General features: G+C 39.1%; 1 protein-coding gene across 8 annotated transcripts in view; it reads right to left on the reverse strand.

Annotated features, from left to right (window-relative positions):
• THRB (thyroid hormone receptor beta) overlaps positions 1-24,948 on the reverse strand; it is a 606,374-nt gene that overhangs the window by 94,815 nt on the left and 486,611 nt on the right. The window lies entirely within an intron of this gene.

Below are 24,948 nucleotides of genomic sequence, written 5' to 3' on the forward strand. Positions count from 1 at the left end.
CAATATGGACCAAAATCTCTGAGGAATGTTTCCAACACCTTGTTGAATCTATGCCACGAAGCATTAAGGCAGTTCTGAAGGCAAAAGGAGGTCCAATCTGGTACTAGCAAGGTGTACCTAATAAAGTGGCTGATGAGTGTAGATGGCCTTGACTAACAAATTAAAGCCAAATTTTAGTTGAGAGGGTAGCGTTAGACTAGCAGATATAGATAGCCTTGACCAACAACTGATTAACTAAAGCTGAATTCCAACTAAAACAGTTTCAGCAGTTGCAGCAACAGTTTAATTTCCTTTAGGATTTAAGGTTTTACATACATGAATAAAAGCTGATCATTGTAAGCATTCCTGTCAGTTTTAAATGTTTCATCTCAACCCTCTAACTACTGCTTTTGCTGGACAGCTTGGTCTGTTAAAGGAAGCTTAAAAATAACAGACTTATGCCCTGTACATACGACCGGTTTTGCCGTAGGAATAAACTCTGAAGGTTTTTAGGACGGAGTTCTGACGTAATTCCGCTCAAGCTGTCTTGCATACACACGGTCACACCAAATTCTGATCGTCCAAAGCGCGGTGACGTACAACACGTACGACGGGACTAGAAAACGAAAGTTCAATAGCCAGTAGCCAATAGCTTCCGTCTCGTACTTGCTTCAGAGCATGCGTAGTTTTTGGTGCGTTGGAACAGCATACAGACGAGCGTTTTTTCTAATAGTAATTTGTTCCATCGGAAAAATATAGAACATGTTCTCTATCTAAGTCCGTCTGAATTTTCGACAGAAAAAGTCAGATGGGGCATACACACGGTCAGAATATACGATGAAGAGCTCCCATCGGACTCTTTCTGTCGGAAATTCTGCTCGTGTGTACGCGGCATTACTGGTTGGCTCAACTGATAAAAATAAAGGGGAAAAAAATAAAGAAAACTATAGAATACAGCCACCACATGTAAGGATTAGTAAATTGCAATATATTGCACTTTTTTAGTTAATACCGCTTTAAGCAAGGCTTTATAGACATTGATTTACTAAAGAAGCAAAGAATTTCCTGTCTGCAGAGTGAATGTGGCAAAGCTTTATTTACTGCAATGGTAAAAACAAAAATCCAGTTCCCTCTTGAATATGACAGGGCATTCAAACTGATCTCTTTGCTAAAGACAAGAAGTAATAATGTAGCAGTAATTATGTGTTTACACCCATAGAACGTAGACCAAGGCTATTTACATTTCTTAGAAAATAATTGAGTTATTTAGTTTATTTTCCAATTCAAGAGCTAATCATTAAGCCAGAGAAGAGCGTCTTGACTCTCTAGGTTAAGTTAGAGGTTAAAGCCATAAGCAGAGAGCATCTGTCAGGAGAAGGCATTCTGAGGTAAATAACTGCTAATTCTAAAGAAGCAAAATACTTAAAACCAGTTTAACTTTTTATAAGGTAACAGTTCTCAAGAAGACTTAATCCCTCCTTAAGTGACCTCAGATAAAGGGAAAAAAAGCCATTTGTCTGCTAAAAAGCATATCACATACCATAAATAAGACATTACATAAAAAAAGGATAAAGAGCACCTGTTAGCTTCCTACAATGAACCAGCAGCAATCCACTAGGGACCTGTAACATGGTTGTGAGCCATGAAGCGCTTCAGTGGCGTCATTAATTTCTATCAAATTGATAGGATGTATCCTTGTAAATCATATGCCATCATCTCAAAAGCACTTAATCTGCTGAAAGTAGACCAAATAATTCTGACATAACACATGTACTATTTCATTAGGAACGTCCGTTTGCCAAGTGATTTAAGAACTTTTCCATCCAAAATGAATACAAAGTCTTTTTCGTTTTACCAACCTGCTGCCATTCATATATGTGTGAAATTTGGTTCTGTGTAATTCGAAAACTTTGAAAAAGTGTTTCTCATATTAGTTCAGTGACACGTGACCAAAGCTAAGAACTCCTGTTTAAGAGGAACAGGAATGCTATGGCATGCCTCGCCCTATGCCAGTTGAATAATGGTGATCCTGTTTCATACTGTAAACAGCCAAGTACGATCATGTATTTCGTACACCTATTATTCAATACTATATTTTCCATGTGTCAAACCGTGTAGTGCTTGTGCTGCTTCAATAATGCGCACCAAAACTTTTCAAGTTGTCAATAGTGGAAAGCGATAGCAGTTTTGTAGACACTTAAAGTAGTTTACATGTATAAAGAACACAACTTATCACAGTACAGGATAACAAGCTAATACCCATTGTGGTGATTATTCTGTCTTACTAGTAGTCACTAGAGTCATGTGTTAAATACATAAGAATGTACATACTATACATTGGACCATGCATAGTAGCAATTATCAGTACAAATATAGTAATATTTAATTTCATAGCATATAGCTTACTGTATAGATATCCTTAAAGTCAACCAAGAAAAAAACAAGCAACTGACGCTGAGCAGTTTCTTTTTGGCAATTTGGAAAATAGGTCAACATGCATAATAAGTCACATGATGTCAAAGTAATTGCTTCTACAAAAGACATTTTCAGCTTAGTGTACAGCTATCTCAATGCAATCTGCATCACTTCTAAATCCATAACAATCCATGTGTTTCTCTGTGTTATTTGAACTCAGCTGAAATTTCTGAACATACCACACTCCAAATTCAATTACCTTTCCTATGTCCCACTTGGCAGCCAGGTTCATAGGCAGCGCTCAGCTTATTTATTTCCAACTGGCTTAATTTAAAGCTTGATTCAGTTAGATATGATCCGGATATGTTGTATAAGTACTGTCTTGTAGTGTTTCCATTTATTGAGTCACTGTATATGAAGTTTCTTGCTGTATCTTGAAAGTTATAATACAAAAATTTAGGATGAAACTCAGTTTTGAGATTCCATTCTTCTGCAGCTTCTTCGGATGAATTAGGAAATATTTTTGAGTAAACTGTGGGCATAATTAACTCAGTTCAGCTGTGGTGTTTTGGCCAAAAATAGTTCTGCTTCCTTCTAAGCTTTGTTGCTTGCTTGCATTACCGCTTGTCCATTATCTCTCACACAGACCTGAAGTTATTTTTCAATGTGCAATTCAATAACTACCTACAAGCTGCATTCGTGAACCAGATGTCCCTGACACTGCTATTGAAAATTCTGGTCTGACTGAAAAGCTCCAGTAATTTATGAGCTTTTCTTCCATGATCACTTAAGGTCCCCTAGGTCGGAGCTGGTCGTGGACATTATTTAGGCTGTGAGAACTCAAAACATTGAGGATTCAGCCTGGTATGACTGCTCTTACCACACAATGACCTGGCTCACACTCGTTCACCTAAGTGTGACATTCTTATGAACTGACAGTCTGCTCAATAATTACTTAAAAAACAGCCAGCATTTTGTTTGCACAGACATCGTCTGCAGAAACATTTATTTTGTTTGGGGTTTAAGACGTGGTTGCTATGTCGTATGTATATTCCTGCTATGGTTGATCAGTCCAGGTACTTTTCAAAATGACATCATACTTTTTCCTTGAAAATGCTTTTATTTGCATTTTTTATTAAGCGCAAAATGTTCTCCTTATTTACAATGCTGTGACGGTATACTTTTACATTTCACTTTTCAGTTCTAACAATAAAGTTATTTAAAAGAGTACAAACATCTACTTTAGTCATTGTGAATATATTTTGTAATTTTTTTACTTGAATTAAAAGAGAATCATTTTTTTCAAATTAGTTATTTCCTATCTTAAAGTTATTTCCTATCTTAAAGTGTATGTACTGCCCAAACTCTTATTTCTTAAAGTATATCTATGGCCAAATTTTAAAATCATTCATACATATTCATTTTCACTTTGTATTTCAATTATTTATATGCTATTATTTTCCACGATCTGGAAGTTTGTAAATTTACTTTGTTAAAGCTCCCACACATTTTCTTCCTTGAATTCTGTGACACATATTCACTATGTCCTGTAGGTAGGCACTGCTGTGTCACACGTTTCACAGAGCCTGCCATTTTTAGAACTATAGAGGTGTTGGGAGGAGGGGTTTTAAGAGGCAGAGTCAGTACCAAAATCAATGTGTGCTGGCAGCAAGGTACCATGGGATATGTAGTCCTAAGAAATCAAAAGTAAACAGCAGAGGAGAAGCTGCAAAGCATGCAGGAACTTAGGAAGTTGTAGAAAGAGTTTGCCAACAGACAGGCAACATTCACATGAAAGGAGATTTGTCAAGTAAACTAAAATGCTAATGTTATAAAATGAAAGTGCATGCCGTGACTATAAAACTCCTTTAATTTTGGCTAGAGTATAGGAAGGGTTACAGCCTCTGAATAATTTTATTGCTGTCTTGTTCTTGTAAAGAGATTTACCCTTTCCATTTGTTCTGGTGACAACTGTTATCAGAAAAAAAAAAAATTGAGTTGACACTCGAGCAAGAATAGAGGTTAATGCCCCGTACACACGGTCGGACTTTGTTCGGACATTCCGACAACAAAATCCTAGGATTTTTTCTGACAGATGTTGGCTCAAACTTGTCTTGCATACACACGGTCACACAAAGTTGTCGGAAAATCTGATCATTCTGAACGCGGTGACGTAAAACATGTACGTCGGGACTATAAACGGGGCAGTGGCCAATAGCTTTCATCTCTTTATTTATTCTGAGCATGCGTGGCACTTTGTCCGTCTGATTTGTGTACACACGATCGGAATTTCCGACAACGGATTTTGTTGTCGGAAAATTTTATATCCTGCTCTCAAACTTTGTGTGTCGGAAAATCCGATGGAAAATGTGTGATGGAGCCTACGCACGGTAGGAATTTCCGACAACAAGGTCCTATCACACATTTTCCGTCGGAAAATCCGACCGTGTGTACGGGGCATTAGAGTTCCAGTGGGAACACTTATTCTGGTAACAACAGTCCTGGAAGTGATGGCCTCTGTAAAGGACTGCAGCCATCAATTTCTCCTCAACGGAGTTGTGTTCAGCTACACAGGTGGTAGGAGTGGTAAGCACTCCCTTATGTCTTTACAGGTACAGCTTTTATGGGCAATTTTAGTTTGCCAGTAGAGTTGCTTTGAGACTGTGAGCTGATTCTGGTGCTGTTGGCTTATATTATATATATTTTTTAGCTTATACATTGAGAGAAAGGCACAATGTTGCTATTAACCACTTGAAGACTAGGGATTTTATGATATGACTTTAGATTTATAGAGGAGGTGTGGTGATAGCATTACTGCTCTCGACTCGACATTCATGGTGATACCTCACATACATGGTTCAATCGCTGTTTGCACACGTCTGGGACTGACACGTGCATTCGCCTTTGTGCATTAACACGAAGGGGGGCTGGGGTGCTTTCAACTTTTTTTTTATCATTATTTATTTAATTTGTTTTTAAACTTTATTCCCTGTGTAATCAGTGCTTCTGATTTTGTAGACCATAGAAATGATTGGAGTCATTCTGTCTCTGATTAGCTCTATGGTCAGCTGGCAAAATTGCCGGCTGCATTTTTGGGTTCCCTAGTGGGATGGGAGAGCCCAAAAGAGATGCGCAAAGCGGCGAGAGGGGGGGATGTCCACTCCCACTGCTTGTAAAGCAATTCATTAGCCAATTAAGCACTAGGATTTTGTTTACAAGGAAGCTGACTGCCAGCTGAATAAAACAATTTGGGGATGATGCCTGCAGACATCTTTCCCATATAACCACTCAAAGTCCAGCGATGTACCGGTACGTTGCTGGTCAAAATGTCTATTCAAAAAAAAGTGTCAATACGTCAAAAGATAAGCAAGCATGACATTCAACCAGGAACAGTTGAGCTTTCTAAATTCAAAATCAAGAACCATTTTTGGCCCATTTGATTAATGAAATCAGCTTAAAAATGTTCATAAGTTTCTGAAGTTACAAATCCAGAGGACTTTGTGGTTATTTTATTTTTATTTATTACCAATATTTAAATAGCACCAATATATTATGCAGCACTTTACTGAGAACATTGATCCTTTAACATGAAATGAAAGAATAAAAGCTAATGGGCTGTTTGAACAGATGCTAAAGGAAATGCCTCTATCTATCATTCAATGCGGTTTTTTTAAAGCTGTCAGCCCCTGGCTAATTCAACATACTTTGGTTTATGGTACATAAGGGATAAAGTGGCCAAAGCTGCCTCAAAAATATGCACTTTTTATCCATTTAGTTACCTAGTAAAAAATGCCATTTAGCTCTAAATGTTTCCCAGTATAAATGGATCAGCAGGTTACATTATCAAATCTTGCAGAGGTTGAAAGCTGACAATTTAGATATTTTACTAAAAAATAGGCAATTTCACTATTTTTTTAACTTTTTTAAAGCTGGAAAAATATGAAGAATGCTTAAATCCCCCCAGTTTACAGCATGCACACATTTTAAATATTCACAATGTGTATTACAAGAAAAGAACTAAAATATTCTACAAGAGGCTTATGAAATGCTCAGCTGTAGAACTTTCTGTATATTTGTTATCGGAACCATTTAGCTTCTCTCTTTCATTTTTCTGAAGCAGGTTATAAAATACAGAGGAGACAATGACTGGCCGCTAGCATGTGAACACGGGCTATATTTCAGTTTGATACTTCATGCAAAGGTCACTGTCACCTGTTCTAGTCAATGAGTCTGAACTGCATTATGTATATGGTTGTAATTTTTTTTTTTTTTAAGAAGACTGCTATTGTTTTGCTTAATATAGGGTCAGCACTAAGGATGTTTATAAGCTCTCCTTCACTGCATAAACACACACACTTGAACAACGTGTAGTACGTCGGGGATGGGTCCTGGGTGATAGATTTGCACCCCCACTTTTTGGAATATGATCCCTTTATGGGGGACAATTTGACTGCAGTCTTGGAGTACTCAGGGATTCTCACCCATGCAAGGTGGGTTCCCATTGGAAAGGGGTAAACTGACTGACAGTTTGCCCAAGAAGCACCCAGCTAAACAGAAGCAGATGGGAACCTTAAACCCAGGTGTGGGACTGGTATACTGCCTGTGAGCCACTGTATTATTTTCAATCTACCAAAATTATGGGCTGTTTGTGTTGCTTTGCTGAAGAAAGCTCTGTTTGCCTGGTTCTGAAAGAACTATAAAGAGTTTACTTTTACAAGTGGCTGACTGGTGATCCTAGGTTCCCCACATCACAGATATACTGTACAAGTAGGAATGTATACATATATGATAATTTGCAAAATTACTTTTTAGTGGTCACAATAGGCATCTTGGGGGGAATTTATCACTGCATCTGTGCCAGAATTCTGGAGCAGGAAACATGGGCAGACTGTAACCTATTTATCATATTTGTGCATTATTTTTCATGTGCGGGTGTGATGGCTGCACTGGAAAGTTAAATATCGCAATTTGCAACATTTTGCTAATTTGTTGCAGCTTCTGTACCAAATTTAACATAATTGTGAACCAATTTCAAACACACGTTCTCGATCTCAAGCTGGCATAGATCTTTGTGACTGTGGTATAGCAGTGCAATTAATGTGACTGTAATCAATTGATATCAGTTGTTATCCATTAAATCACCTGCATCAAACACTGTGCTACGCCTTACTTTTGTACATTCATTTGAATATTCCATCCATCATATTCCTCCATTAGATATTTCCTCTTTCCTCTACATTTTCCAAACCTAGCTTAAATCAATTGACTTTCTACATTTAGTTACACACATTTATTCTCTATTAATGAAGGTTTAAAAGTTTTTTCTAATAAAATCTTTAAACAACTGCATCACTTTGAACTTGTTAATTTTTGTTCAAGGTACAGCTATATCTTCACTCCTGTTCTCACCCCTCTAACTGCACTACTTTTTAAGTGACTGTTGCCCATTTGCGACATTAGTCACCCCCACTTCTCTTCATGGCCTGCTTGACAATTCTGTGATTGCTCCATTAATATATATATATATATATATATATATATATATATATATATATATATATATATAATATATATATATATATATATATATATATAATATATATATATATATATATATATATATAATATATATATATATATATATATATATATATATATATATATATATATATATATATAATATATATATATATATATATATATATATATATATATATATATATATATATATATATACACACACACACGGCTTTTTTTTTATCAGAGAATAGATGCAGGAACTCCCCCTTCTTAGTAACTTCTTGTCTCCGCCCCCTACTCACCTCTGAGAACCATTCCTTGGTTCCACCCCCTACCTACCTCTCAGTAGCGCCCCTGTTAGAGAATACAGAGCCAAGTATCATTAGTGAGGCTAAGTCATTTGTACGGCATTTGTTAACGATAACAAGAAAAATAGTAAAATCGATCCCCCCACAACCAACAGCAATAGACCCCCCCTCAGCAACAATTGATTAGCCCAGATAAAATAGACCCCCCAGCAACAATAGACCCCCACAACAAATCACCCCCCCCCCAGCAGCAACAAAAGATCTCCCAACAGCCAGCCTCAGTAGACTCTGACTCTCCAGCAGCTAGCATCAATAAAACACCCTCCCTCAACAGTAGATCTCTTCCAGCAACTATTGACCCCCAAGCAGCAATAGATCCACTACCAGCAACAATAGACCTTCCCAGCAACAATAGACCTTCCCAGCAACAATAGACCTTCCCAGCAAGAATAGACCACAATGCAAAAGTTGACATCCTCCAGAAACAATAGATACCCCAGCAGCCAGCATTAATAGACTCACCAGCCCACCACAGTACCCCTTGCCATTACATAAATATAGTGCTGGATGTGCTGGAACTGCGTTCCCCCACATTCAAGCTGAAAAAAAGCCATATATATATATATATATATATATATATATATATATATATATATTGCTTTTGCTTCCAGTCAAGTAGAGAAGTTGTATAAATCTGGGCTTAGACACCATGCTTATAGCCGTAACCAGCTGAGTGGCCAAAAAGTATTTATATAAACCCGGAAAGGCTAAGCCTCCGTTCACAAGGGCACATCAGGTAGTTAATTTATACCTGGGGTTCTTCAATCCCCATAAAAAAGAGGAAAAAAGCTGATTTAATCTTGTAAAAAAAGATACAGGGAGCCACTGAGGAGAATGTCTAAATAACTACATACATTTTGGTATCATTTTCATTTTTAAAAGATTAATACCTCCCAATAAGGACAATGGTAGAGACTTCCATGCTTTCAATCTTGACCCAATGTCTCCTAGAATCGGAGTCAAATTTAGGGAAATAAATTCAGAAGCTTGACGGAAAATTACAACTGCTAAATACTTGAAATCCTCTACCCACTGCAATGGAATATCATTCAAAGCCGTGCTACGGGCTTCCACATCAATTGGGAACAACAGGGACTTAGACCAATTTACCTCCAACCCTGTAACTATTAAAAAAGAATCCAGTATCTCTAAGGCCCCTTGGAGCGAGGGTCCAGCATCATTCAAAAATAACAGAAGGTCATCTGCATACAAAGCCACCCTCTCCTCCAACCAACCAATCCGCAGTCCCTTAAAACTGGGTGAAGTGCACAAAGCCTCCGCCATTGGCTCAATAGCAAAGAGGGTCGGAGAGAAAGTGCAGCCCTGCCGAGTTCCCCTAAATAATGAAAAGGGAGATGACAACCCTCCCCCTATTTTCACTGCAGCTGTGGGGTTTCTATATAAGACCTGCAACCATTTTATAAATACCATTGGAAAGCCCATTCTGCGGAGTACCTCCCACAGAAAGGGCCACTCCAAGGTATCAAAAGCATTCTCAATATCTTGGCAAGCAATGACCCTAGATCCTATATTAAGATGTGAGGCATAAATATTAGTATATAATCTCCTCAAATTCACATTAGTGGCCCTACCAGGCATGAACCAGTCTGATCTGAATTAATAATATTAGACATCACAGGTTGTAATCGTCGGGGGATGAGCTAGGTGAAAATTTTAAAGTCTAAATTCAAAAGAGCAATAGTCACATATATGAAGCACAAGAGGATGGATCTTTTGGGTGCTTATGAATTAGAACTATATGAGCATGACTCATTGAGTCCGGCAAAGCTCCCTCCTTCAGACAATCAGAGTAAAGAGAAGCCAATACAGGAACTAAGAGCTCTCCAAGAGCCCTATAAAACTCAATAGGAAGGCCATCCGGCCCCGGTGACTTGAACTGATGACCAAAAGTACCTCCTCCCAAGTTTTAGGGCGCACCAGCGTCTCCCTCTCACTATCTGTTAATCAAGCCAGTGCAACTGAATCCAGCCAAGCCTCCAATTCAGTTGGCTGAAAATCAGAAGGCAAATGAGATGTATGCATAGTCTTATAAAATTGCCGGAAAGTCTCCAGAATTTTAGACTGTGTACAGGCCACATCTCCAGAGGACATGCATATTTACGAAATCGGAATACTAGGTTGTTCATATTTAGCCATCATGGCCAAAAAGCGACCATTGCGATCTCCCTGCTCAAATAATTTTTGTTTATTTTTGTATAGATCCGTCCTTGTGGCCTTAACCATATGCAAATGTAAGACCCGTTTGCTTTGGAATAGAACATTAAAATTGGATTCTGAAGGCTCGTCCGCATATTGTGCTATTTTTTCATCCACTATAAGTCTCAAAGTGTCGCTCTTTACTCATTGAGCCTTATGTACTATTTTATGGGTTAAATTTAGTTGTTTACTGTTCTCCTATGTCACTGCATTTGGCCTCCCATCTGTGATTCGAGTCATAGACTAATCACAGTAGTAGTAACTGGACTACGGGATTCAAAGTGATTCCTACTTTTTCTCCGGTTTAAGCTTTATTAGGTTTGTATTGGGGAAGGTTGATCTGGTTGCTACTTTTGCATTACTGCTGCAGTCTGGTGCTTTCAGTCTTTTTTTTTTTTAATTCCTCTCGGTTAGGTTAGTATACTGTTTTTTTTTTTCTTTAATAGCCTCATACTGCCCTTACTAGTGGTGCCATCATTGTCTTTTACAATTATTTTAAGATTTTAGCACATCCTGCAACTTTGCTCCTAATACACAACTAATTTAGAAATCTTTAGTACAGAGTAGAATTCTGGTACTGTTTTTAAACATGGACCTGCAGAAAAAAAAAAGGTTCCAAGGTTTGAAGTATATTGAAGATCACAACATGGTCTTGGTAGTGCGATGGGATGGAGAGTGTACGTTCCTTTAGGTCAGTGGTTCTCAACCTATCTAGTGCTGTGACCCCTTAATAAAATGTCCCAAGTTGTGGGGACCCCTAACAGTAAAATTATTTTTGTACGGTGGGGTGTCAGCACCCAAGGCAATACAAGTAATTTGCGCCCATAACCCACGGACATTTAGCGTTCCCTGAGTCCTTTCCACTCGTACAGTATTAAACCCCTTATGGTACATTTTAGGATGTACCACTCTCTTTGTTCTCCTTTCTTTCCCTTTTATCTCTCTCTATCCTAATTTCTTGTTTATTTCTCACATCCCTCTCTCTAGCTGTCTTTCTTGTTCTTTCTCTTATTATTTCGCTCCCTTTTTCTTTGTCCCCGTCATAGCTAGGCGCTCACTCGTCCCCTCCCCTTTCCTGACCTGCCAGGCTGCATGCTCAGATGAGGGTCTGGTATGGATTTTGGGGGGGCCCCATGCCGTTTTTCTTTTACATCTTGGCGTGGGGTTCCCCTTAAATTCCATACCAGACCCGAAGTGCCTTTTCAATAGGTGCTGGCAATTGTAACCGCGGGTCATTTTAAATGGGATTTGACTCGTTTTTTTTTCTTTAGAAATGTCATTTTTGCTGTAGCATGTTTGATGCATGCTACAGGTGCACCACTTTACAGGCACATTAAGGGGACCCCCAGGCACTATATTTAAAGGAATTTTTCATTTTTATTGTTGCACTTTAAGCATAATTAAAATCACTGCTCCTGAAAAAACAATTATGTAAAAAAAAAAAATGTTATTGATACATGTCCCTTTAGGGCAGTACCCAGACCCCCATACCCCTTTTCTTGCCAATTACTTGCATATAAACCTTTAAAATGGGCATTTTTGATTTTTATCCTGTTCGGCTCCCATAGACTTCAATGGGGTTTGTCATTTGGGTTAGAACAGGGGGGTGTTCGGCCGATCCCTACATCTAAACATAGGTTTTCTGTTAGATCCTCTGTAAAGTTTCACAAAAGCCTGATGACCATGCCAATGATTTCCAATGATGCTGCACTGCTTTTGAATTCAGAACTACATTCTCTCCCTCATGTAGACTGTGCCTGCTTGCACTACAGTGTAATGAGAAGATGTTGCAGGTGGCTTGGCTATTAACATTGTCACTGCTAATGGAAAATGCTGTAGGTTGTCATTTAGCAGCTGGCCATGGCCTAGTGCTGCCTACTTCTTTCTGGAATGAGAACACTGCCTCTGCTGTCAAAACTCTCCCAGTGAATAACGGGGGAATGTATAAGACACAAATGAAGATCTGGCTCTCTCAACGAGATTAGAGGTTTTTTTTACTTTATGAGGTTTATGCATCACATTGTAACTGAATCTGACATCTATTTAGACACCCAGGGGCCCATAGATGTACCTTATAAAAGCCAAAATTTGGCTGTCCCATATTTACAAACTAAATACAGAATGACACTTATTGAAATTTTATACACTGGTAAGATTAACTAACATTAAGGTGATCACATTTACAGTACATCTAAAAAACACCTTATTCTTAGTGTGCAGTTAAAAAGTTTACGTGACCTTTTCCTGTTCACTGTATGTACTGTATATATACATTCTAGGCTGGAAATGGTTATACTAGGATCATGGCTGCAACTGCAGCCTAAGATCAGCTTTTATGTAAAAATGATCCAAATGGCTCTACAACCGCCCCATCACTTTTACAGGGCTCAGAAGAGCCCTCCCCTCATCATTCCCAGGCTTTCTTTTTCTACCTGTAAGCAGTCAGGTTAGCTACCCACAGAGGAGGTGAGGGAACATCAGTTCCCCATCTCCTCTACGACAAATGATGCCAGAGGCGATGAGGATTTAGTTACTTCTGATTTCAGTGGTTTGTTATGATTATTAGAAAGGATTTATATAGTGCCAACAGTTGCAGCACTTTACAACATGAGGGCAGACAGTACAGTTACAATACAACTAAATACAGGAGAAATCAGAGGGCCCTGCTCGTTAGAGCTTACAATCTAGGGGGGGAGTCAAGTAATACAAAAGGTAATAGCTGTGGGGAATGAGCTGATGAAGAAAATAAAAGTACAGTTGTTAGGTAGGGGCAGAATAGGCTACTCTGAAGAGAAGGGTTTTCAGGGTTTGTCTAAAAGTCGACAGAGTAGGAGATAGTTGGACAGATTGGGGTAGGGAGTTCCATAGGATGGGAGAGGCTTGGGAAAAGTCCTGTAGGCAAGCATGGGAGGAAGTGACAAGGGAGTAGGAGGTCTTCGGAGGAATGAAGATGACAATTAGGTTTGTATTTTGAGACTAGATTAGTGGTGTAGCTGGGGGCCGAGTTGTGAATGGCTAGTATTTTCAATTTCATTAGTTGGATAAGTGGTAGCCAATGGAGGGATTGGTAGAGAGGAGTGGCAGACACTGAACAGTTGGCAGGGTTGATGAGTCTGGCAGCAGCATTCATGATGGACTGAAGGGGGAGTGAGGAGGGAGTTGCAGTAGTCGAGGCGAGAGATTACCGGGGAGTGAACTAGGAGCTTTGTGGTGTCACTGTGTTCTGCTGGCTAGGAGGTCAGAGGAGGGATGAGGGGTCTCATAAACTCCTGATAAAAATGCAAAGAATACCTGTCACTGTCCCCTTATAATAGTAATAAATTTGAATGAAAAAAAAAGTATTAAAATTATTTTAAATAAAATAATAAACAAAATTTAAAGCACAGATGTCCCACTGTGCATATGGAAATATGCACGTGGGTCTCGCACACATACATATGTGATTAGTGATTGGCCCACAAGTGAGGTATCACCATGAATGTCAGAGAGCAAAAATTCTAGTGCCATCACTCACGTTTAACTCTAAAATGGTAAAAGAGTTTAAAGCATCGCCTATGGATAATTTAAGTACCATGGTTTGTCACCATTTCACAGGCATGCACAATTTTAAATCTTGACATGTTTGGTATCTTTTTACTCATGCATTGGGGTTGATTTACTAAAGGCAAATCCACCCTGCACAAGTGCACAGCAAGTGCACTTATATATGCAGTTGCTGTAGATCTGAGGGGAAGATTGGAAATAAGGGGAAGCTTTGCTGATTTTATCATCCAATCATGTACAAGCAAAAATGCTGTTTTTTTAGTTTCCTTATATATCCCCCTCAGATCTACAGCGACTGCACTTCCAAGTGCAGTGCATTTGTAGTGCAAAGTGAATTTGCCTTTAGTAAGTGAACCCCATTATCTTTTAGATTTTAAAAAGAAAAATGGGTATTATACTGTGTTTAGTATTAAGGAAATTATTCTCGCACTATCAAATATGGAGGCGGCTAGGGGCGGAGAAGCTGCTTGCACCAATTCGGGTACACACCTGACCTTGGGAATAAATATATAAATGGGTGGTGCTGCGCTAATCCTAAGTGCAATTTAAAACCAGTGTGGCTTAAATGATAATCATATCTTACATCACCAAAGAATAAGCTGATTTAAGTGATGCATGACACTAACTAAAATATAAATAAATATAAGCGTGAAAAAATCTTCATAAAAACACACATATTTAAAAATTATATCATCGTAGCATATGGTTGACTCAAAGTCAGTGACAAAACAATCCTTAATACAGTGCAGGTAAATATAAATAGTGATTTAAGCTATATGCAAACGTAGCTCAAAAAAGTGACAATGTGCAATGTGCAGACAATGTGCACAATGTGCAGTAGCGTATACAACTCTATACAATATGAGTAACAGAAGGGTCAGTATACCATGCTTCACATAAAGTGACAAATGTGCAAAAGTCCATCCAAATAGATACGATATAAATATCCCAAACTAAGGAAATAAAATGCTTCACACAGAAAGTCCATATAAAAATGAAATATGTGACAGCAACGTCCTAGCATGCAATCGTTGCAATTAAAGTGCTCAGAGTGAATAACATCAGGTGTATCTTTGTGTACATACACACAAGTGGGTAATGGCCCCTTACCTTAGGGTAATAGGGCAAAAGCATATGACCAGAAAGACTTTTAGGGCATCCACCTAGGGGCTCCAGCGCTTCCCTCACCGTCCTAGATCCTAGGATATGGTTCCCTCAGATGTGGTGCAGGGAGGTATATAAGATAATAAAGCAGGAAGGGTCCCAATAGTGTAATTCCATTTAGTAAAATAGTGATTTTTAATAAAGAAATACAGGATCCCCTGATGAAGTCACGTGTGGTGTGACGTCACACGTAGGGACGGGACAGGCTGCATACACTGATAGAGGCTTACGAGCTCGCCGCTCGTCGGATCAAACCGCTGTTCATTTATTTTTAATGTGAGTACCTGTATTTCTTTAATAAAAATCAATATTTTACTAAATGGAATTACACTATTGTGAAGCATTTTATTTCCTTAGTTTGGGATATTTATATTGTATCTATTTGGATGGACTTTTGCACATTTGTCACTTTATGTGAAGCATTGTATACTGACCCTTCTGTTACTCATATTGTATAGAGTTGTATACACTACTGCACATTGTCTGCACATTGCACATTGTCACTTTTTTGAGCTACGTTTGCATATAGCTTAAATCACTATTTATATTTACCTGCACTGTATTAAGGATTGTTTTGTCACTGACTTTGAGTCAATCATATGCTACGGTGATATAATTTTTAAATATGTGTGTTTTTATGAAGATTTTTTTCACGCTTATGATATTTATTTATATTTTAGTTAGTGTCACGCATCACTTAAATCAGCTTATTCTTTGGTGATGTAAGATATGATTATTATTATACTGTGTTTTTGTGCACTAAAATTCATGTATGTATTTTTTCCTGAAAATTTGCAATCAATAAACAGTTGCCCAAATATTGTGTGACAAAAAAAATTGCAACAAATACCATTTTATTCTTCTAGGCCTTTGCTTTTAGAAAACATATAAGGTTTGGGGGTGCTGCATTTATAATGTGAGAAATGTCCAAACTGCCCCGGACAGCAAATAGTTACAGAGGAACAAAGCTTCGGTAATTGTTCCCAAAAAAGGTAAACACGGGGCAGAAGACTAGTCACAAGTATTACTGTGGTCTTCCCACAGCTGAGCTCTTCCCAATACTGCCTTACCATGCCTTGCTCTGCATTCTTGGTGAAGAAACAGCCACCTTTGTAGTGATATCACTGAATCCCACTCCAAATCTTCTTAGACAGGGATGTCCATAAATGAGGCCCAACACCAAATCTTAAACTTCCTTAAAAATTTAGATTTCTTTTTTTGGGGGGGGGGGGGTGTTGTAAAAATACGTTTACACTTAGTGAACACATGCAACTGAAGAAAAATTTGACAGTGTCTCTTTATTGGACTTTTATAAGTTATATTTTCCCAAAATACAATATCCCACTGTTCAAAATCAAGCCTTATTCATGTCATCAGTTTTCGGCACTATATTTGTGAGCTGAAAATAGAACAAAAGAGAGAGCGCACACAGGCTCATAGTGCAGTAACCTTAATTACCAAAACAATTAAAAACAATGTAAAAAGTTGCGCTCACAACTTTTGGGATGTCATGCCTGATACAAGCCTCTGTTTGTGAGTGGAACTTTTTACATTGTTTTTATTTGTTTTGGTAGTCAAGGTAAGTGCACTATGAGCCTCTGCGCGCTCTCTCTCTCTCTCTTGTTTTATTTTCTGCTTCCAGTACCCACTGGTGTATTTTGAAAGAATCAAGGCTTTTGGATTTTGGTAACCCAGCTTAAACTTTTATCTTTCCCTTTGACTTTAGACTAGTTAATGGTGTTTTAGTATATTTCTGAGCAACTATTTTCAAGGATGAAGCACACGATGGGCAAAATTACAACCAAAATATCTGATGAACACCTTGAAAATTCATTGGGATTTGCTACTACATCCATCCAACCAGATATTGATGAGTTAGTTAATCAAAAACAGTGTCTAATATCACACTAAGTTTACGTTGCCCTCTTTTGATTTTATAATAAAAAATATTTTAAAAAATATGAAGTTTTATTACTCAGATGGGTACATTATCTATATCAGTGATCTTCCCAACTTTTCCTGCTCATCAGCTATCCTTATTGTTCATGTATTTTATGTGTGTCCCAAGACAATTCCTCTTCTTCCAATGTGGCCCAGGAACGTCAAAAGGTTGGACACCCCTGTCCTCAGACTAACAGTCAGAGGCAGTAGTGCCTTAAAGTGGTTGTAAACCCACTTTGAAAAAAAAAAGAAAAAAACTAACACCTGCAAGACAAAGGCATAATGAGCTAGTATGCATAGCATACTAGTGCATTATGTAATACTCACCTGAGATCGAAGCCCTCACTGCGGTGCCCGTACACAGCACCACCTGGCAACATCACTCCCGGGAGTTACTTCCGGGTATCAGCGATTCGGCGCTGTGATTGGCCGGAGCCGCGATGACATACGTGCCATTGCTTCAGTTTGCTTCAGTGCACATGTGCTGATGATGTCGGCACATGCAAATACAGGGGATATCTCCTAAACCATGCAGGTTTAGGAGATATCCTGGGTAGCTACAGGTAAGCCTTATTATAGGCTTACCTCTAGCAAAAAGTGGTCTGTAAGGGTTTACAACCACTTAAATCTCAAACAGCAGATACACAGCTATGTGACTGTATGCATAGTGCCTAGGCACCCTCACATGTCAGGAAATGCAGTGATGTTTTTAGGAGAAATTATAGACAAAAAGGTACATTTTCAGGGTAATTCTTAGGCCCAGTCTCTGTGTTCCCTCTATGTTCACTTTTTGAGTCGAACGTATTCAAAAATTAATACAGAATCATTCATGCCATATAGAGATTCGTACAGCTATATCTACAGAAAGGGCCATGTTTTAATAGTTTGCACTGTTCTCTGATTATGATACAAAACACTGATGCAAAATCACTTCGGTAATGAACAACTCTGTAATGGTTGCAATACAGCAAATAAATATTGCATGTTAGGATCTTTATACTGACATCTAACAATGAGAGATAAGGAAACAATGTGACCAATGTAAGAATTGCTGCATATTGATTTGGAGCAATGTGTCAGAGAAAATAAAATCTACCAGCATGATGGAACACTTTATTTTATTGAGTGTTTACTAAGTGCAACTGAATCAGCAGTTGTAGTGACACACAGTAGCTAATGATTTATTAAAAATGATTTTTATGCTGGCCATATGAACCAACTGCTTTTTTTTTTTTTTTTTTTTTTTTTTTTAGCAAACCAACCTTAGTGAGGTTTGGTTAAAATTTTCTTCTATCTGTGTGTTTAATATCAGCACATGTCCACTGCAGAAAAAGCCTGATTGGCTTCCAATGCTGCCCTTCCCTCTCCAAGTTTAAAGGAAAAGCATAGTCAAAGCTATTTTGGCTATACTTCTCCTATGGATCACAGGAGTGCAGTTATTTCCACACTCCAGTGACCCGTCTTCAGCCTACAGCGGGCTGAAGTCCATTGCCAGATGACGTTACAGAGACAGTCCAGCTCAGCGCTATAGTGAGCGTGGGTGGGGCAGAGAAGAGAGCCGCAGACTGACAGTCCCCGACTCTCTGCTCACAGAATGCTGATCGCTTAGTTCACAGTGCAGAGACGGCGGGGGACAGATGCAGCATCGGGTCGATGCTGCATCCACCTAGATGAGTATATTTTATTTTTCTAAATCCTGAACTTCTCTTTTAAGTACTGTTGTTCATAGGCACTGCCAGGCAACTAGCATAATTAATTAAAAGCTAAATGCTGGTAACATATACAATTGGCCTTAAAACTGAACTACAAGTGGTATGAAAACACCATTTACAGTAATGGAAAATAAACAAAATATATTTTTGACACACAGAAATACCTAAATCCATCTTGATATTAATTTCATGTAATCCCTTACACAGCAGCACTCAGACTGGAAGTAGGAGTCAGCGTAGATGCTGATCAGGCTCTGCTGGATTGAAATGTGCTGACTGGAAACAGGCAGACACAAGAAAAGTGCAGAGTTGATGACTTATCGGTCTCTTCACTGTTTAATTATCAGGCTGTAGGCAGAGAGGTGGTATCACTACATTCCCTAAAGATGACCCTTTCATCAAAGGGCCACTGATAAAAACGCTCAGTCTTGTAGAGAAGCACATAGCACAGCAGGCCTCGAAACGTGCCATTTCACTGCTCTCTCCTCGCATATGTTCGAACCCTCCAGATGTGTGAATACACGTTTCCCCACTACGTGCATTTTTTCATCTCGCCAGCTCATACTTCACTACAAGGCATACTAGCCCACAGAGGAACCATTGCAGTAGCTGGAAGAGCAGCGAAGTGGTGGCCTTTCAAGACATGGGCCACGGGAAAGTAAGTACAGATGCAGAAGATCGTGCAGCTGCTGGGGAGCAGTGAAGAGGTGACATTTCAAGAAAAAGGCTGCTAGGAATACAAGTATACTGTAGATATGCTTCTTTATAAGGCTTGGCTTTTTTTTATTTTAATCAGTGACCCTGAAGTGACAAGGTAACATTACCTGTAAAAAAAATAGTAACACATTCCTGGCTGTGCTGTCTGATAGAGGAGTAAGAATCACATATGGGTATTTAGCCGTTTGCCTGAGGTTCTGCTTTTCTTATTACATTTCAATGAAATAGCCAGCTATTTTTTCTACCCAAACAAACGTTTAATCCTAACCATCAATGTGCAGTATACGTACATAATCCTAACTACACAGATATAACGCCTTTACTTACAATCTGTAAACAATCAAAATAATTGGATGTTATCTAATCCTGAAATAGTGTAAGGAAGCACACTTGAAATGCTATTGCACACATTCAGCTCTTTTTATTTTACTGTACAGTATAACCAAGGGGAAAGAAACTGAATTTAATAAAGGAAATGTAGACCTGTTCCTCTTGCCCGTTGAAAGCATTCAGTACACTTAATGCTTTCCAAAACAAAAAACACATTACTATTCTAAAATAGATAACCATCTATTTTCTGGATGCTCCACAGATATGTATTTTTTCATGGCCTGCTACATCCAAAAATTACCTTAGCTGACCCAAGTTTTTCTGGTTTAGGTGCTAGTATAATCATATGAAAGAGAACCTGGATTTAATAGTGTGCTATCAGAAACATTCAGATGGCGTAAATAATTTGCATAAAATTGAGCCTCAGCAGAAACAGATATTAGAAGCATTTAACTTTTAATTGGCAAAAAGTACTGCACATACTGTGCTGCTTTTCTTCTGCTATAAGCTCTGGGGTCAGAAGTTTCCAAAATGCCACAGACTAAAAGCATGAATATTGCAAATATTCTGTTTTACATTTATGCTTTTCGCAAACACAGATATATAAAAATTGTACTAGCATACTAAGATAAAAAAGCGCTTTTATATAATGGAATAAAGCCAGTCATATATGGTCAAAGTAGCATAATTAACTGGACACAGCAAGTTCATGTCTAGGGACATTTGGTTATTGAGGAACACATTGCTTTTGCAAACCTGCCTCTGCTGCCAAATTACAGTATTTAAAAGACCATCCTAAGCTGGCCCAACAACCTTATTTTATGTATCAGCACAAAGCACACTAGGTCATGTGTTGTTCAACCATTCCCAGCTTTTGACTGGCCTTTCAACTCACTGATGAGGAACTGGAGGTGAGAACTCAACAAGCTTCTGAAAATAGAAGAAAGGAAGTTGGCCACTCACCTGCCACATTGCCAAGAATGATGAAGGAGAAGCTGATGGAAAGTGCTACAAATTCTGGTATAAACAAAGAGGGTCTGTACATGTATCTGATTAACTCCAACTTTTGTTCAATCTTTGATATATCCTCTACAAATACTAAACATTTTAGAACCATTACACTGCAGTGTGCTGCAATGCTATAAAGGTCCCTTTTTCGCCTTAGGGCCTATTCACACTATTGCATTTCAATAACATGCAGCAGTGCATGTTACATACATTGATGGGCTGCAATTCATTGTGAATGCCATCTCAACACCTCCAAAACACATGTGCCGTTCAATGCATGGTATATTTTGCATTTGGCTATGACAAAATGCAATCCATCCCATTTTTCCATGCATTAATATGTATTTCAGCCCATTTATTTTTTGATCAAATACAAATAATGTGTTAAGTTTAAACTTTTACACATACTGTATTCAGACAAAACACATTACAAATGTCCTTACAAAACAAGAAAATATATATAGCAATCATCCCTGAGGAGTGTTAACGTTACAACACAATAAGTAATTCAGTTAAGTTCCCCACCATAGACCCATCATAGAACAGCATCACTATGGGCAGAGTCAGGGAGATTGTCCACACTAGTGCAGACTGTGTATGGGGAGAATAACCAAGAGAACCAGATCTTATTAAATTTGCTCATAGGACCCCTTTGTTTATAAGTAAGTCACTCTTTGTCCAGCATAGTATTCACAGGTGTGTACTACTGATCACAAGTTGGAGAGTTAGAAGTCAGTCAACGTTGAGAAATCAACTTACGGGCAATAAATAACAAAAGGGTAAATAATGGCCAGTCCATGACCAACAGGGCAAATTTTGGGAGGGGGAAAGCGAAACTTCTGGAAATTGTCCACTGATCCTCTTTAAGATTGCCTTTATCTTGATTCCATATCTGTCTGCATTTAATGTAACTGCCCTCACTAAGGCTTCACCACCAACCCTTTTTAGAATGAGATGGTGTCACCACCATAGAAAAAATGTTTGAAAAATTAAAATACATGGGATCCAAACGAGTCTGAGACTGTAATGCGTGACAACATTGTAGAAACTGGAAAAATACTCTATTCAAAAAGTGATACTGTTCTACAGTAATGTCAAATTACAGCATAGTAACCCAATTATACAGCTGATGGCGAGATACAAGACCAGATTGTTTCCAGCACTCAAAACCAGTAAGTTTATTTACTTATGGAAAATGTAAATTATTCCAGATAGGCATATACTACGTGTAGCCTGTATAGTATACTTTGCATTTGACTTTAATAAAATGCAGCCTGCCCCATTTTTCCATGCATTACCATGTATTTAAGCCCAATTATGTTGAATGGGTTGTTTATTGCAGCATTCCTCTGTGCACAGCATGGAGAAAGCAAACATTTTATATTCTCAGTATCCTAATAGGTTCTGTCTTGGATCCTGAGCCTGGGGCTTTTAAAGAGCTTTGGGTGAGGTCAAGACTCCATTCCTAGTTACAAGTCTACATATTAGTCTCAGCTGTCCACAGGCCTTTATATATGTGAGCTGACTGATGCTTAGGACTCTTTTACTCTCTCTGCTGTGTGAACCTGCTGCTGGGTAAAAAGGCTGACTGCAGAATAAGCACTAAAAAGGTAAAAAAAGCTGCCTGTTTGTTTTGGGGAACCCATTATGGAACACATTGTTAAAGTGGTAGTAAAATTCACATTTTCATTTTTCCCTATAGGGAGCTTATAATAACGCTTACCTGTAGGTTAAAGGAATATCTCCAAAATGTGCAGCATTTAGGAGATACAGTGGGGCAAAAAAGTATTTAGTCTGCCACCAATTGTGCAAGTTTTCCCACTTAAAAAGATGAGAGAGGCCTGTAATTGTCATCATAGGTCATCATGACTAAATACTTTTTTTGCCCCACTGTATTTGCTTATTTGGCAGCCGGTGAAGTCACCAGTTAAACCTACCCCCCATACAAGGTTCACATGTGCTGATAGATCTGGGACGTGTTTATACTTATTTTTAAAGGAGAAGTCCAGCCAGAGCTTTTTAGGCTGGGCTTCTCCTACGGGTTACAGGAGTGCAATTCGTTTTGCACTCCTGTGACCTGTTTTCAGCGGAGAGCAGTCTGAAGTCTCTCCGCTGACGTCACTGGAATCAGTGGAGGCAGCGCGTCATCCCAACTTCCAAGTCTGGATCTGCCAGCTGCCTTGATTGATGGCAGTCTCAGCAAGTCGCTGAGATGGCCTCCCCCCGCCCCTCCACAGCTCAGTGCTCCACACTTTCCTCTTGGGGATCTGTGAGAACTGAGTCATCGATGATGTTTGGTGGCTCAGTTCTCAGTGCAGAGACGGCGGGGGACAGCTGCAGCATCAGTCTGATGCTCCATCCACCGAGGTAAGTATGATTAAAAAAAATAAATAAAACATACTTCTCTTTTAACCACTTGCCATCCAGGCCAATTCTGACACTTCACTCCTACATGTAAAAATCTACTTTTTTTGCTAGAAAATTACTTAGAACCCCCAAACATTATATATATTTTTTAGCAGAGCCCCCATAGAATAAAATGGTGGGTCCACACAATCCTCTTATTCCAGAGGAGTCAGTGTCCTGGTCCCTAAACCCCTGCGGTTCAGTCTCCTGGGTCTCCACCTTGACCTAGATGGGGGGATAGGTCATTCTCCATGCCTTATGTGATGGAGTTAAATTAGTGATTGTTAGCATTTACATGCCCCTCCCCCCGGCTAATATGTCAGTCCTCCACAAAATTGCACCGAATTTGGCACTGTACGCTACAGAAAGTATTCTCCTGGCTGGTGGTTTTAACATGCCCCCTAATCCTATGATGGATAAGTTTAACCCTGATTCAACTGTAGATTCTGTTCTGTCCCACTGGGCTGAGATATTTGGTCTGACTGATGCCTGGTGATGGAGGCATCCAATAGAGAGACAACTCATTTGTCGTTCAACTACATATACCACTCTACCACTCTCTCTCGTATTGATCTGATTTATGTTAGTAATCCATTACTCTCCCGTCACTTGTCATTCAACTACATATACCACTCTCTCTCGTATTGATCTATGTTAGTAATCCATTGCTCTCCCGCATTCTGGATGTCTCCATATCGCCCTGTGGCATATCAGATCATCCCCCAGTTATGCTGACATGCAGAATTGACTCTAGCCCTTGTTCCTGGAGGTTGTCTCGTTTCTGGGTCTCTGATGAGTGGGTGGCCCTGGTAGTGTCATCAGATCTAGGTAACTTTTGGGTACACAATCAAGGCACAATGTCCAGGGCACTGGTCTGAGATGCCTTTAAGGCCTATGCTCGAGGCCAATATCAGGTTATTGGCAGAGTCCAGAAAGAGTCTTCCCTCTTCCTAGTAGAGGCAGAGGCTAAGGCACAGGCTCTGGAAGCTCAATATGTGGTAACTAGAGATCAAGGGCTGTATAGTGCTATGCAAACTATATACAGAGAAAATAGCGTTGATGTGGACTACCACTTGCCGGAAACTCCTACTATCCCAGTCTCAGAGATTCTTCGAGCAGGGAGAAAGGACAGGTAGACTCCTGGCCTGGTTGGCGAAGGAACGCTCCACAACGTTTCACATTCTGAATATTAGAGATAGTACAGACACTTTACATGCTGATCCTTTTCAAATTAATATTAAATTTGCATTGTTCTATGAGCACCTATACACATCAAGGGCGGACTATACCTTGGACAGTATGACAGAGTGTCTGGATTCTGTAGACTTTCTAGAATTGTTAGCTTCAACACGACAGAGACTGGATGCTCCGTTTACACTGAAAGAGATACAAGTTGCTATAGCCTCTCTCCAGACTGGTAAAACTCCGGGCCCAGATGGCCTGCCGGCAAAATTTTATAAAGCTAATGTGGATGTATTGGCTTCCCACTTTCATGAACTGCTCCAGACGGCATTAAAAGATGATTCCCTGCCTCCATCAATGTGGGACGCTGTTATTGTTGTGGTGCCCAAGCCTAATAAAGATCCTGAATTGTGTGCTTCTTAAAGACCAATCTCACTGCTTAATGT

Source organism: Aquarana catesbeiana, linkage group LG05 (assembly GCF_042186555.1).
Source record: "Aquarana catesbeiana isolate 2022-GZ linkage group LG05, ASM4218655v1, whole genome shotgun sequence".
In the NCBI taxonomy this organism is placed as follows: domain Eukaryota; kingdom Metazoa; phylum Chordata; class Amphibia; order Anura; family Ranidae; genus Aquarana; species Aquarana catesbeiana.